We start from the raw sequence: 16909 nt of genomic DNA, 5'->3' as shown, positions 1-16909 counted from the left end.
GTCGTTTGCCAGGATTATATAAATAAAAAAAAAACTGTCAAAATCTCACGGGAAAGACGGATAAAATGGAAAAAAATAAATCATCAATGATAAATATTTTATTTATATATGCATTACTTACTGGAAGGACTTCAATAAGTATATAAAAATCAATATAAGTTACTATTCAAATCAGGAATGGAGGCAAAAATTTTATCAGCAATACCCCGTACAATCGCAATTCCGATTATATGAAACCCAGATAAATTATACGTCACCAGGAGATATATATAGTATATAATAAGATAAAATACGGTTCGAGTCTTTCAATTTTAACGAAACAATATATATTATTTGGAATAAGACGATTATCTGCGTCAGCTCTAACATTTCTGCGCCGTCTTCGGCCGCCTGATTGTGTTTCCCTGGTATGAGGAATCAATACGTGAAACATTCCACTCTAAGACCTCTCCTGTTTCGAGTGAACCAGGGTTAGTCCATCAAGTCTGTGCAATTAGTAGTGAGACTGATCCCAAAGAGGATTAATTAGAATGTAATAAATAAATATGGAGCCCTCTTCTCTAAGCGTAAATTAAAATATTTTTGTTGCCTTTTTATACAATGTTACAAAGTAAGTCGCGTATCCTTTTTCACGCAGCAATGGAGCAAACGGTCGATGTTATTTTCTCCTAAAGGCATTTTATTGGTCTACTGTAGTAACATAGGTTATTTTTTATTAGTTCCAGTACATTGCACGGGGCGAAACCTTAATGCATAGTATGGAATTGACTTAAATAGACGTTCTTAAAATATTACTAGAAGTCAAGTTGCTATGACAATTGTCAAAGAACACTATTTTAGCCGATTAAAAAAGAGAGTATTTACCACTGTATGTTTGTAAGTGCGTTATTATTTTAAAAACTACATTATCGATTCTAGTTTTTTTTTTTATTGAGGTAAAATATATGCTCAGGAAAAGTTCTCGTATAAAATGGTGTCCTTTGTAAGAACTTATATGTATAAAAAATCTTTGATAAAATCGATTCATTTTAAATAAAATATACAAGAACATACTTAGTTTAATATTTTACCATTCAATGTATAAAAAAACTAATAGCGATTTCCTGTCAGTTTCAATTACAAGCGTTTTTTTATCTTAAAATCAATAAAGCCTCGAAAGGCCTTGATAATAAATATTTTTCGACGTTGACATTTTATTTTTGCGTCATTGTAATAATAAGTGTTGACATATATACATTATTCGTACATATATATTTTTACCGATATCAAATATTAGCAATTCATAGCATAACCTATAAATCAACCAACAAATTAACCAAATATAAGCAGCGTGGTGGAATAAACTTTAAATCTCAATCGGAGAGATGGGCTTCTATCATCATTATTAAAGAAAATTTTACCGGTAGTAGGAATTTCTTGAAGTCTTAGGAGCAACGGCATTTTGTTCATGTTGTATGTTATATATTTTTTTTGTAAAATACTGAGCCAATATACATAAAACTTTAGAAAAAACTAGCATAAACTTTTGCAGAGCGTTCCGGAGAAGGTTTTAGTATAAAATATTACTAAATAAAACCTGTGCTTCGCGGTTACAAGCTTTAGGCTATTGTCATAACAAGCGTAAATTCATAGGTCTATGTTAAAATATCGGTAAAAAATAGCCGCCTGAACACTAAGAAAGAATGAAGAATTACTGCTCGTGAACATGACCTCCATACAGTATATAGGTATATCAATTCAGAATAAAGACACTAAGCCAAATCAAACATAACTTATAACAAAACTTGGACTAAAAAGGACTTGTTGATTTAAACTCCTTTATAACAAACTTTTCATATGGGGTAAGCAATATTTTAATTATTGTCATAAGTCTCGAAGACTCAATGTTATAGTTCATTGTTCGAAGATAGCTTTTATATCTCAAGAGAGAGAAATTAAGTGTAGGAAGTTTTGTTTGTTAATATGTTTAGTTCATACATTTCACTTTATGTAGTCATTTAACCTAAAAACAAAGGATAATGTCAATCTATTTGAATGCGTAGTTGATACAAATAATATTATTACAATGAGAAAGGAGAGCTTCCTTTATTTCAACGATCTTCTTTTGTTTCTTTTAATCTAACTTTTACCTAGGATCAATACGCACATAAACTTAACCTAGATTTTAAAATTCTCACTTTTTACCCAGAACGATTGCCATCTAACCTTTGTGGCACATTCAGGGCGAACTGGTCACTCACACGTACAGAGCACTCATTGAAAATATTTCAGTTAAGATCATTGTTCGGCTACTTGCTCATTGTTATATATTTTTATTTCCAATAAATTGGCGGTCTCGCAAATGGATCGCTTCCTGGTAAGTGGTCACCACCACCCTGAGACACTGGCACTCTAAATTGTTACAACTTACAGTGGCTCACTCGCCCTTCAACCCGGAACACAACAGTAATAAATATCTGTTTGGTGGTAGAGTATGTGACGAGTGGATAGTATCTACCCAGTACCATTACCACCATGAAACACGATTAAAAACGAAAAGAAGGTAAAATAGAATGAATTAATATAAACGCCGCGCGCCGTGTCGCTGGGTTTGGCAGGTGTCCTCGCTTCAAAATTCAATATATTATTATCGCCGGCATTAGCATAATCAGGGAGAAATGAGACCCGACTTCATTCTTTTTAAATTACTTTATTCGAGCAATCTATATCTTTTTAATAATATATTTGTTTTTTTTTTTTGTTGGCAACTTTCTCCTTATAGCATATTAAGTTATGCTGTATAGTATATGTCCTTCCTGAAACTATAATGTAAAATAGTATGAATATAATTAAAAATCAATTCGGATCGGTTTACGGAAATCGGCTAAAAATAACAAACAAATAAAAACAACATTCGTATGATCTACGTCATTGCTGATTTTATATAAAAAAAAAATATTTTATAAATAATTGTATCGAAACAAGTTAGTCAAGTCAATAAATCATTCAATGGAGATTCGTAGCGATACAGCGGAAAGTTACTTGCTAAGCAATTATTATTTAAATACTCGAAGTTTAGTTTTTTTAAATCCAATGATAATTTTTTTTGTTGCGCATACTCGCCCGGTATCCGTGAACTAGTGCGAACACCTCCGCTCGGAGTTGAGGGCGGATCCAGACGGTGCTAGAAGTTTCCTGTCTGCAATGGCTATTACATCCGCAACTTCCATTAAATACCTTCGTGTTCAGTCTAACTCTTATCACATATATTTAATTAATACTTATATATGTCTTAATTTTGATTAAGAAATACATATTCCTAACATATACAAATAATAACAGCTTAAAATATTTTTATACTAGATAAAAAAACCCGCCTTTACTCGGGTAAAATAAATGAAACTAAACAAATACGGTTTATCATTAACTTTTTCATAAGCGTAGCGATTATCAAACATCTATAACATCCACAACACCCGTAAACGTCAAAAATGGCCGCCCGTCGAACTGTCATGTAAAATTTTATGGATTTAATATCGAAATATCTCGATTATAAGAATTTTACGGGTATATGTTATCGGCTAATAAATCTTTATTTTTTAGCGATTAATAATTTTGGATAGATTTTGATCTGGTCTATCGTAGACTTGCACGAAATTATTAATATTAGATAAATTTATATAGTAATGGTAAGTGGTCACCACCGCCATATGTCGCCAAACTTTAGAAACTAAGATTTTAATTAAAATCTCAACCATTCAACCTCAAGTGATCGTGTAATTAATCCTAAATGACAATTTCATATTCTTCAAATAATGGTTGGTATAATAATTAGTAAACTAATTTACCGGATGACTTAACCTTAATATAATTCATTGAATCAATTATGTTGAATCGAAAAATTGTTAATAATGCAGTAAAGATTAACAAACCTTAAATTTATCCATATTTTATCCGATTTAATACTAGGTCTCCTATAATGTATGATGATGACTATAAATCAACTATGACCTTGAACATGACATATGTCAATTCAAGGTCGAAATTGTTTACTTTTCTTTACCCCTCCGGCCATTGAAACATACATTTTGTAAGACCTGTTTTGACGTTATCTATAAGTGATTTTAATGTTTATGTAATTGATATTTATACTTCGATTTTTAATCGTAAATATACGCATTCCAGTATTTTTATTAACTGCCCAATTCAATTATTAAGCGATCAATAATATTATAAAACTTGAAATAATATAATTTTCCGTGTTATTAAATAAAATATTTACATTGAAGATAAATATTTTTGGGTTTGAACCGGGTGAAGAAACTGTCGAATATTCGAAATGATTATATACTTAAAGAGAGTAGCTAATTGTATTTTAAATTTATTAGTTCCTCTTTATGTAATTAATAATTATACCTAATAGCGTAAAAATAATGTCATATTTATATCTTGTATTTTTTTTACAATTTCTAAATAATAACAATATCTAATATCCGTAACCGAAACTGTCCGAAACAATCGGAAAATTCGAAATAATTTCGCATCCGTAACTGTATCTGAAACCGGTAAAATATTATTCATATATCCGTATCCATACCCAGATCCAATATGACATATCTCTGTTTTGAACCTTTAAGTAATTAAATTATTTCACATGATTAAATTGATTGAATTGCAAAATGTTAAAGCTATCTAAAAGAGAAGAAACGGTAAGAAGGTCAATTATTATTCTTTTCCAACAGTCAGACTAAATACATTATAAATAACCTTCAAAATCCAGAAGCAAACCTAACAAGTATTTCAATTTGAACCAGTGTCACAGGTGATTAAGTTTGTTAGCATTGCCAGCGGGTTATTAAAAAATAATAACAATGATTTATTTCACCAATAAATAATATATAAAAATAACAGTTTATTATTAACAATGCTATGATTAACACTTTTTGAATTGCTGGGATTAATGACGTCAAATGTCTATCCACCTGTATGTCTCCGTGAACTATGAAATATCTATTGACATTCGAATTTGACAATTATTAACGAAACGTTTGCCATGATTACGTGTCAAAATGTTTTTTTTTTTAATTCTAATCAATTGTTTGCTATTTGAATGATTGATTCAGCCTAAACGATGCTAACAATTATGAACTGAGGTCACCTTGACAATTCGTTTTCGATAATTCATTGTGTGACTAGTGACACAAAAAGCACATTTGTATCGTCATATGTACGGAAAGTTGATTCTGACGAGAAGAACCGTTGAGGTTCTCGTCTTATCCACAATTTTAATAAAAGCGTCTTTAAGTACATATGAATTTATACATGTAAATATATATATTGCCTGGATAGTTAGTTAGTAGTAGATAGTTCATATAAAGAACTTGTTGGATTATTCCGTCAACAAATTCTCAATCTAGAGTCTAAAAGCTGGCAGTGTTTAGTCTTGTGTTGAAAACCACGCCAAGACTTTGATTCTGGCCCTGAAATTTTACCCAAGCGTAACGGACTTCCGTTCCATCGAACAATGAGAGTGAAATTGTCTTTGCGCACACATTTTTGCACTATAATAAGCGCAGATTGCTAATCTACCTTGAGAATCGGATTACCGTGACCGAATTTATCATTCGTTAATTCATAAGCACATTGACGATAAATATGGGACTGATACAACTATTCTGAATGTTTCATTTCAATCCTGTGTCACATTGGTGCAAAAATGCCCTCTTATCATTGGCGTATCTAGCATTTTCGGACCTTAATGACAAAAAACAAATCGGAACACCCTACTTTGCCTATTATGAAAACGAACATAGATTGTCGAGCGTTGGACGAAAAGTTAGTCACCCGACAGTAGACACCTGAAAGCTGGAATTGTATCGCATGTGCCGAAATTTTGGATACTTTTCCTTGTGGTTTTTTTAACTTTTATGAGGGCCACCGAAAAAGTATTTTGAAACAAAAGTATCATCTGTGGCTTGCCTATGCCCTATTTGATCAGTGGGCCTCATGCGACCGCATTGGCTACATGGGCATAGCTACACCACTGCCTCTCATTAAAGCTCAGGAAAGTCTTGAAGTCATAATAACGGAACAGTACTTATATTCTGTAAGAAGTCACTTCGTATTTCGCATATAATTTGTTCAGAACCGACTCATAGTGATATGCTATTTTAAATGCTATAGTAAGTATTACCCAGTGTCACAAATTACATATTTCACGAATGTGATCCCCGAATATTTCACATGTGTGTGTGTGTGAGTTTCGAGTGTTCTCACAGAATAGCCCTAAGATAACCGTCTAATACGATCCCTCCTACATTAATACATGTTGATTGTTATCTGACCTTGTTGTGATGAATAAATATGAATAATAAAACATTTTTAACTTATATGAACTATTTGTAAGCTGCGTGTATTCTTAACATATCGATCTATAATTATACTTCGCCCTGACTAACTCTCGACGCATAGACAAAACTGTATCCGGAAATTTTAAATTTGGAACATAGATTTAGTTTGTAACGTAAATTTCTACTTTAAGGGAGAAAAATCGGACGTAACTTTTTACGAATTTTAATCGGGACGGGCTAGTGTGTTTGTGTGCGTATATATAAGTATAAAATACATTATTATTACAAATGACGTAATGAGATCTATGTCAACAAAGATGTTTCTGGAAATCTAACGTCACGTAATCATGGGATCGTTAATAGTTTCATATATGGCACATATAGAGTTAAGTAGCATTCTATATAAAATTTCTTCGCTGTTGTAAACAAGTCCTTACAATGCGACCTTATTCCAAGGCAATCTTGTCAGTGTTACATTTTATACTATAATCGTACTGTTCGGTTAAACGATCATATGTATATATGTCTCTAATATTTACACGCGGATTTGCTTGCTGTTAGTCACAACTTGCTTTACTTGTAGTAAACGTAACTGGACGTTGTAAGCATGTTATGAAACCGTTTTATAAAACAATTTCGAGTGAGCGTTATATGTATTCATACTTTTTTATAGTGTATTCCAACCACAAGACGACAAAAGCCAACATCTCACATCGAATTTACGCGATATAATTGGTCGTGCTTGAATATCCATGATGACAAAAAAAGCGTGGAGCTAATACTTGTTGACTTTCAAGCAGGTTATATTATAAGTATGTATATATATTTGTATTTAACTAACATATGTAATTTTGTATTTTAAATATTAAAAAGATTAACTACTGAGTTTTTTGCCGGTTCGTCCCGGAAGAATCTACATTCAGAAACAGTGTTAGCTTTACCTAATATAGTTCTGTAAAATAAAGATTAAAAAGTTCTCGTAAAGTATATTTCGATTATCATTTTGTTATCCATAAAAGATTTTCCACAAGATGGCGTTTTAAACATCGACGGAGATGACATCTGAACTTTGGATGTAAAATTAAAGTGGATATAAGTAGTTAAGTGGTAATTGTATTATTTCAAATAAAACATATTAACCAAGAACTGTTAGTAGTGCACAATATAGCTGAGCAATTAGAAAATCGCTTGGAATATGTAAATGTAAGGTTTGGTCATCTTTATTCCTTCTCAGATTCGAATTGCCTATAAACGTATTCCATGACCATCTTCTATTCATCCAGTATTCGAAATTCACCATGATCACAATTAAAATTTAAAGAAATCATAATTATCTGAATTTAAATGATGTTAACTTTTTTTCTAATGTTTTTTTTTTTTGATAATACAAAAGCTCGCAAAAAATATATCGACATGTTATGTTTGTATATATAGATAAGGATATTTGGCATAGACCATCGTCATAAATAGGCCTACCGTCACATATATAAGCGAATATTTTCTTTGTAGTAGAGGGGCGGAGTTGCAAATGGGCTTGATGGTAAGTGGTCACCATCGTGCATAGGCCTTGGCGCGGTGTGAAATACAAACTGTTCCTCACATCACACCAATGCACCACCAAACTTGGGAACTTTGATGTTACCTGTGCTTGCTATTATTTAGTAGTTACACTGGTTGGCCAGTAGTTACACTGGCTCACTCACCCTTCAAACCGAAACACAACAATACTGAGTACTGCTGTTTGGCGGAAGAATATCTGATGAGTGGGTGGTACCTACACATACGGGCTATTTAATAATAATAAGGCGCAATACATATCTAATTACAAGTTTTATTAAACAAATTCCATAACTTTTCATCAAAGATTAAGAAAATACAAATATAACACAAAATATATAAACTGTAGTACCTAATATGAATCAAATCAGTATAACCAAATCAACGCGACCTTCGCCTCATATGGACACGCTACCGCAGAGAGGTCAAGCTGTACCTCTGGTTCTATTGATTACAAAACATGTTTGTGAAGATTTATTTGAGTTCTTAGGCTTTAATTTAGTATTTACATTATAATGATTAATGTATTGGGGCATATACTCTAATTTAACACAGCCTTCTGACGTACTGTCAAATCTAATCAGAGACAATGAGATTTAGACATAGACAATTTTACTACTTTTTACTAATACGATATATTCCTAATAATTACTAAAATTACTCTACATAACGGGACGCGGTTACTTTGGTTGATGATTTGGATAATTTATCAATCGAGCAGTTGGCAATAATGTTTGATGGCTGATTTACTTTTAAGAACGGTAGTGTACGATTATTGAATCAATACAGTGATTAGACGATATTAAATACGTTTTATTTCTCTTCCGAATGTCGCATCAATCCCCGAACTTAACTGTTCGGCATCCTCCTCCTCCGACATATATATATAGAAACAGATTTACATCATCTGTAAAATTTTAAGCTGTCTAACTATAACGGTTCATTGGATACAGCTTGGTGGACTGCGAAGTTTTAGTAATTGGGCACCGTTTTACCCTTTGGTTACGGAACCCTAAAAACCATGCAAGTATATCAACAGCTTAATCCGAACAATAGAAAAATACAAGGGGAGACAAGACGCGGTAAGGCCGTCTATTAGAATATTTGTTACTTTAATGAAAAGTAAAATACATAGATTACTAATAGAAAATCGTCTGAATCTGTTGAAACTTCCACTGGCATTAAATATACATATCCTGAATAAAAAGGGCGAGAAACATATTACAAACCTGCTTTAGTAAGGTTTTATAGGTAAATACTATTATAACTATTCGATTATATTTAAAATTCGTGACAGTTAAATTGTCAAGCGATAAATTTTATTAGCTATTATATTCATTGTTTATTTGTGCCAATTAAAAATTGAAATACAATCAAATATATAATTAGATATGGGGTGATCGATTGTATAGAACACGTCGGTGTTAAACGAAGGTTGCGTTTTTACAATTTATCTAGCAATAAGAAAGGAAATAAATAAAACCACAACAATCATAATAAAACTTGCTTGTGTCGGAAAATATTAAAGATATGTTTATTCTAACTTGGCAGTGGGCTTTGTGCAAGCCAATCTGAGTTCATCGACTACAGACTCAAGGGACATAATAACTTTGCTCCAATGGTTGGCGCATTAGCGATGTAAAGAGTGGCTTATATTTCTTACAGCGCCAATGTTGACGGTGACTACTTACCAACAGGTGGCTTATATGATTGCATAAAATCTTTGCTCCAATGGTTGGCTCATTGGCCATATAAATAGTGGTTTATATTTCTTACAGCGCCAATGTTGACGGTGACTACTTACCAACAGGTGGCTTATATGATTGCATAACATCTTTGCTCCAATGGTTGGCGCATTGGCCTTTTATTGAGTGGTTAATATTTCTTACAGCGGCAATGTTGGTGGTGACCTCTTACGGTCGGGTAGCCTATATGACCGTCCGCCTAAATATATCTGAATCTAAAGAAATGAGGCCTTCATTTGACATTGTAGGCTACACTATAAGGTGAAAGACCCTAAGGTGGTGGATATGTACGAATTTATTGTAAATATTTCTAGCATGGACAAAACATAGATGGAGCGCATCGAACATTAAAGTGAAGCAACAAAAGCGAATACAAACGGCACATTGTATAAAACGACGCGTTTTTTTGTTGTTACGTCAAAATTGCTGTCATTTTAATTATACATTATTAACCCAATTTTTTTAACCATGACCTTGAGATCTACACCCCTTTAAGCTATTAGATAATAATTTTTCGATTATATTTAAGGCGCCTTTTAAGCTTATAATAAACGTTCAGGGTCAACTTAGCTTCAAGCGATTCAAATAACTTCAAAGGTAACCCCAATAAATAAACAATCTCAAGTTCCCAAATGAAATTTTAAGTGCGAAAGTTTATGGGTTGTTGCTCTGTGCTCCTTTTAAGCAGCGATTGAACGTATCGACTTTTTTTGAGATCTGGTTGAGGCAAAGATTACTTAAAGTATCAGTTTGTAAAAGCGCCACATCTGGGCTAGGGGCTCAATTTTTAGGGCTTATTACCACGCTGCTTCAGTGCAGGTTAAGGATAGATTTTCATGTGACATAGCCTAACGATGTCTCCCTGCACCATTGAACACAGATAACGAATTATAATTACAATATACTAATTATCCTTAAAATCAAAAATAAACTAGATAAAACTAGTTCATCGTATCTTAATATAATCTGTGACAAATAAACATCCCAAAGTTTTGACTTTGACCTTCGTTTATTTCTATAGATTTCACGTTTATAAATGATGTTACGTATCGGTTATTGTATAAATAAATTTTGTCATGCAATTATTACCTGTATGTGTTGTATTGCTCAAGGTTCATGGTACGAGGCCATTCGTATGTGATATATACATTCCGTTATGTGTATACGAGTGTTACCAGGTGTCCGGTATTTAGCTGGACAGATAATTTTTTTTAATGTTTTAAACCTTTTAAAAAGTTTTTATTTAAATTACATATCAAAAGAAATATTACGATTTTCGCTTATAAGGACCGAAATGAGTAAGTTTTTTTATGATATAAGTAGGTAGGCGGACGGGCTAATGGGCCACCTGATGGTAAGTAGTCACCATCGCCCATAGACAATGGCGCTGTAAGAAATACTTACAATTCCTTACATCGCCAATGCGCCACCTTGAGAACTAAGATGTTATGTACCTTGTGCCGCTCACTCACCCATCAAATCGGAACACAACAATACTGAGTACTACTGTTTGGCGGAAGAATATCTAAGTGGTTAAGAAATGTGAGTATACAGCGATAATTATGGTTTAAAACTCGGGAATACGCTCAAATTGTGTTTATAATTTAAATGGTGATTGGCGATAAAGCATAATATCGTGGTTATTCAGGATACCTGCGTGGCTGGTGAAAATCTGCCTCATGCGTATCCAATCTTGAGTAGCGTGGTATAATCACTCCACAACCTTATTCTCAAGGCTATTTAGCGACATATGTGCCACCTAATGGTGAGTTTTCACCACCGCTCGTACATTTGGCGCCGTAACAAATTTTAACCATTCCTTATGTCACGCGCCACCTCGGAAATTAAGATTTTTTTTCCTATGTACCTATATTTACTGACAAATTTACCCTTTAAATTTCAACTGTGTGGTGCTTACAATTATATCGCCTCTAAAATTATAAATGTTGACAATTTTATAACAGAAAAAAATCTGTCTCTTAAGGGACCGTAAAATAATCAAGTGGATTTACGTGATTATTAAACGCTAAGATCCTGATCAACAGTCTTCATTTTGGATCGCTACGTTCTGATTTAAAAAGTGACCGAGTCTATGCTTTCCCGAAAAAACTCAGATTAATGATTAGTATCCCGTTATTAAGTTTGTAACCATCCATATAGAAACGAGTACGAATCCAAAATGGCGAGTAATCGAGGTTGTAGTTCCTTTGAAATGGAGTTCTGTTATATGGACACTGAAATCTCGTCTTGTAAAGACAGGCTTATGATGACAATACTGTTAAACCTATTGTTAAAATGGGGTCATCGATTCCTCTGTATATATCTATGTTATATATTATTTATATTTAAATAAACCTTTTTATTTATGGACATATTATGACAATTACTTTTGTTTCAGTATAGGCATAGGCCTCATTTAAATTTAGTGGTGAAGTTTATTTTTGTTTTAGGCAATATTTCTCAGTTGTTGTTGTTTTTTTGGAAAATATTAGAAGTTATTTTAAATTGATATGACGTCTCGAAAATACATCTTTGTAATATGTTGACATTTTGTTGAGCGAGAAATAGTAAACCTACCTCAAAAAAAAACATCTTTTTTATTATTTGAATATTTATTGTAAACAACCGTTGTAAAGTTTTTATGATGTATGTTAATTACTACTTTACAATACATCCTACATTTTATCCTTCTATCATACGTAGAATTATATTAATCTAGACATTCATACACAATTTAATATTATAAATTCAATGCAACGATCGAACCATCCAACCATAGTTGGTGCGGAATCCATGTAAGTATCACAAAGTCGCAAATTAATGTTAGTAATTAAGATAATGTATAATGAGTAATGTAGTAAAGTTATCCAGTATAAATAAAAACTAAATTTAGAATACCAATGTAACGGAGCCTTGAAAGCCAAATAAATAAATAAAAAAAGTTAACCCAAAAAGGCACTGACGCAAGTCTTTTGAGTAATAACATTCTTTAAAAAAAAACGCTTTTATACACTGCTTATTTATGAATAAAAAATGTTGGCTCATATTAAATGATACTATGTATATTGTTACCGTGTGAACATACTAATATAATTAGGTATCATAATGACAATCCATGAAGAGATATTGGTTATTAGCGCACTCAGAGGGAGGTCTGAATAGTCACGACCATACATAGTGCCTCAATCCCTATTTAAAAAAAAACTATTTTAAAAAAGAGATAAGATTATTTCACACAAATAAACAATATATTATATACATACATACATATACATATATTATATTGACAACATAGAAAACTAATGAACTTTTTCTACATCGACTCGGCCGGGAATCGAATACGGGACCTCGGAGTGGCGTACCCATGAAAACCGGTGTACTACTACTCGACCATGGAGATCGTCATTTTAAAGACTATTTAAATCATCTTATAAATATAAGCGTGTATATATAATAAAACGTTATAGGGATTACTTTAAAATGACTTTATTCTCAAACTTTGAGTACACAGATCTACATATAATTTATTCCAATCACAAGAGGAGCAAAGACTAATAAACAACGTTGACATTGAATCGAAATAATATTATTGATCATGAATAATCGTGATTAATCTGTGGATATTCCCTATGGATTTGTGCAAAAATGTCGGGAAAGTTTTATTATAAATTAAGAATAATTAAGAATATTTGTAGTACGTATATGTAAATGTAAAGTTTGTTTAACTTTACTACTTCTTCTATTGGAATAGACTACATGAGATCGGGGTACTCAAGATGGGGGGGGGATTGTTTACCTAAAGAATATCCAGTTTGCATCTCAGACGAACTATCAACCTCTATTTGAGCTTCTGATCTCTAGCTTAGAAGCAATGCAAATAATAACATATACGAGTAAGTACTCGTAGTCTCGTATGCGATTCTATTAGATAGATTATTTTTCATAACACCATAGATATTTATATGTTTTTCTCTTGTTAAAAGTATCAAACTATTATATTTTATTAGTTTATCTTTCTTCAGATTGCGGTCGTTGTATTACATTTTACAAAGATGTTGATATTTCTAAAGACCTTGTACTTAATTATAAATATAAAAAAATGTCTTATCTTGGTAGCGTTGTTTCTTTTTAAAATCTATTTTTCTTTCGTTAATTCTTATTTTAAATTTAAAGATAAAAATATTTATGGCTCTTTTATAATTAATGAGAATTTATTTGTAATAAAAATAGTAAAGTTTAATGTTATTCAACATTAGATCTTCTCTATCGACTAATTTAATGAATTTTAAACACGTTAATAATTATGCAATTACGCATCGGACTTAATTAGTTTGGCATATAAACTAAACAGTCCAGTGGCAAGAGCACCTGTGTCGATACCAACTGCAGGTTTAAACCCGGTTAAGCACCGCTTGGTTTCCATGTTTTTAATTTTTGTGTATAATTGATATTGAAGGTAATTGCTCCACGGTGATTGAAAACATCCATATGAAACCTGCACGCCACTTGTGTGACATCCAAATCGTATTAGAGCAGTGTCAATGAGCTCCATCAAAACATCTCCGCTCGACGAGAAGAGAATTTTGTCCAAATGGGAGAGATATATAAGTGCTAGGTTTTATACGAAAGAATTGTTTGAAACTGAATAAAAAGGTCGCTCGGGTTTCTTAAATAAAAAGTCAATAGGTTACTAAAATAATAGTTGCCCGGTACTTCAAGATAGCTAAGTATAACAGTCATAAGGGTAAATTGTGCTGGAACGGCCTTAAGTTACTTACTCGTATAAACATTCTTCAAACGTAATATTCAAATTCTATTCTGATTTAAAATAAGTTGAGAACTATCAAATTTTAAATTCTTAAGATTGCTAACAATTATTGTTATATGTATATAAGTAATCGTAAGTTAATAAAATATAATGTTTAAAAAATAAAGCTAAGAACACGTTTCCGCACTTGTTGATATCAGAGAGGATGTTTAGGAACGTATAAATAAAGCGTTAAAGTAAAAGAATTCAATATTCAAATTAATTTAAAATAAAAATTCGCGTAATATCTTAAAAGGGACGTAAAAGCAAATGTTTCAAGTCAACGGCCCCAATAAGATTGCACATTTGTCACTTGTGAATCTCATGGGATTGACCCGGAAGGCCGACACTTCATACTTATTATACCTGATACCTCGTTGCCAAATAAACGATTTAATTTTACAATATTGTGTATTTTAATTAGTATATATAATGACTGCTGATTTTGTCGGTTCTTCTCGGTAGAATTCACATTTCGAAACGGTGATGAAATCATCTACTTGCAAAATAAACCGAAACAGTTAACTTGAATAAAATATATTTTAAATACAGAGACATTTTTAAATTTATATTAGGCAATACGCACAGTTGAGTACTTATTGTTATTATTTAAAAAACCAAACTATATAATTATTCTGCCGCGGACGGCTCATGTTTGTGCCTTTTATTTAATATAAGTTTTATAAATAAAAAATCAACGACTCACATTGGTACTTATCTAATTTTATATGAACTCCCTATAAGTTAACATAATTGTCAACACTGTATTTCCCTAATTATATTATTATTTTATAGTATTAGTATTATAAATTAAAAAGATACTTACCTATAAGAAATCACTATCAATATTTTTATATGCAACTAAAAATCCATTCAACCAACCCACACAAAACTTTTGAAATAAGACACTGTTTATAATCCACTCCCTGTTGGAAGCGCAATATTCAATCAACCGAGTAGCGTGCAACCGCGTCGAATAAAAACACAACAATGAGTGTATGTAAACATTTCAGTAGTAGCTGCGATGGCGCGAAAGTGACGTTCGTTATCTAGAGGCTATTGAACGGTGAACGGTGATAAACTCAGAACAATCATGTTAGAAATGGTAACAAATGTATTATTTGATATCCAAAACGCAAAATAAAAATCCCTTACAAACTTATATCACTGATAAATATCAGTGATATCGATGCTACAACGGTAATTTACCAGAAATAAACTTAATATTTTGAATTTTAAATTCCCTAAAGTATACATAGGTTTTTCTTTCACATAAGAATTGAAAGAGTGGACTTTAGAATTTTAATTGAAGGATTAGTATGTACGTACAAATCAAAATTGAAAATAGTTTTTGAACTAATAATATCCATGGAACTACATATTACAAGAATGCTAGCTGATTTTTCTGATATCTGTGTAGACAATAAAACCAATTGCTGCATTTTGTAGATTTATGTTTTGCACTTTTATGAAGGTCATGACTATCATGAACGTAAAAATTATGTGATTTAAAATTAGAGACGAATATGCATTTTGACACGTATTTTGTATACATGCCTGACTTTATTTTGTACGTAGATATATAAGCTGATTACGTATAAAAGAAAATTTTATATATTTCTATTAAGCTCAGTGATCTTTTATTTATTATTATATACGACTGTCCTAAAAAAGAGTGTAAGTGTTTTCAGGGTTCATGTATATTTTAAGTAGGAGAGTTTATTTGTTCCGTTATAACTTTTAAATGCCGGATCATATTTGAATATGGGGTGTTCCGAGTGACAAGGGCTATAAATTTATTTATTCATTCAAGACAGTGTTTTTTTAGGTGAAAAAAGTTTATTTTTATATTTTTATAATTTCAGTTTAAAGCAGTTTTTATACAGACTCATAACAATATTCTATCTATAACTATGTAAATGACGTATACGAGCGAATTTAATATATTAATAACCTAACATTTGAAATGTATAACACTTCTGATAATCTCGGTTCTAAGGTAATATAGATTTCTTGATTGGAATGTCCAAAGTAGAGACATCTATGTTTTACACGTGAAACTTTTTAGTGGCTTATGATCAAAAATACGAGTAACCATACAATGTTTACCTACTCGTGTCTTAAATTAATAATGCAAAGGATGAAAGCTCAAAAAATTAGTAGCCTTCATGTAATATTTGATATCGTACACATTGTTATCGTGAGGTTTGCAAAAATATGTTTGATGTTTAAATAGTTTGGGGTACCACCTAACTTTATATATCTTTTTGTTAGTCTAATTAAATATTCGTACAAAAAATGCTTGTCGATAATATAAGAATTGTTTAATTTAATTTAAAGGTAGTACAGTAAATAAAATTTATTTATCATTAAGTATTATAGTTATAAGATAAAAGCTATGTATTGAATCAGTTGAATTATTATATTGACATACATTCAATAAAAACATCAATATTTCCTTTTTAAATATT

At 31.6% G+C, this 16909-nt stretch overlaps 1 protein-coding gene across 1 annotated transcript in view; it reads right to left on the bottom strand.

The window, feature by feature from the left end:
• LOC125073004 (protein phosphatase PP2A 55 kDa regulatory subunit) overlaps positions 1–15412 on the bottom strand; it is a 43219-nt gene extending 27807 nt beyond the window's left edge. The window contains exon 1 of the mRNA XM_047683652.1: positions 15265–15412. The gene's annotated coding sequence lies outside the window, so the exon portion shown is untranslated. The remainder of the gene's footprint in view (positions 1–15264) is intronic.
• Between the last annotated feature and the right edge of the window lie 1497 nt (positions 15413–16909).

Source organism: Vanessa atalanta, chromosome 23 (assembly GCF_905147765.1).
Source record: "Vanessa atalanta chromosome 23, ilVanAtal1.2, whole genome shotgun sequence".
Lineage (NCBI taxonomy): Eukaryota > Metazoa > Arthropoda > Insecta > Lepidoptera > Nymphalidae > Vanessa > Vanessa atalanta.
This window is presented reverse-complemented; position numbering and strand designations above follow the sequence as displayed.